Genomic DNA, 397 nt, shown 5'->3' on the forward strand with positions numbered 1-397 from the left:
TGTGTTCCAAAGCATGTTTCTTTTTCTTTGCAGCTGGTAATCAAATCCTGAAATACCTTGGTGACAAGTCTCTTACAGCTTAAAGGACCCAAGAATGTGGTGTGGCAATTTGCTTTCTTGAAATTCGTTTCAGGATATATCCATTTTACCATAGTTTTTCCTATGCAGATTGTTCTCCAGTCAAATGTTCCTAGATGCAATATATGAAGATGCTAATATTTTAAGTCAAGGGAATAATTTTAAGTATGAACAATCTCTGAAGATGATTGGTTTGTGTCTGCATCTTACAAAAAGGTGGTACATTAAGTGTTGGTTCCAAACTTATTTTCAGTCTAAGAAATTAAATAAATATCATGAAGTTCCTCATTGCAGGATACCCTTCCAGACATCTATAGGA

Source organism: Passer domesticus, chromosome 8 (genome assembly GCF_036417665.1).
Source record: "Passer domesticus isolate bPasDom1 chromosome 8, bPasDom1.hap1, whole genome shotgun sequence".
NCBI classification, from domain to species: Eukaryota; Metazoa; Chordata; class Aves; order Passeriformes; family Passeridae; genus Passer; species Passer domesticus.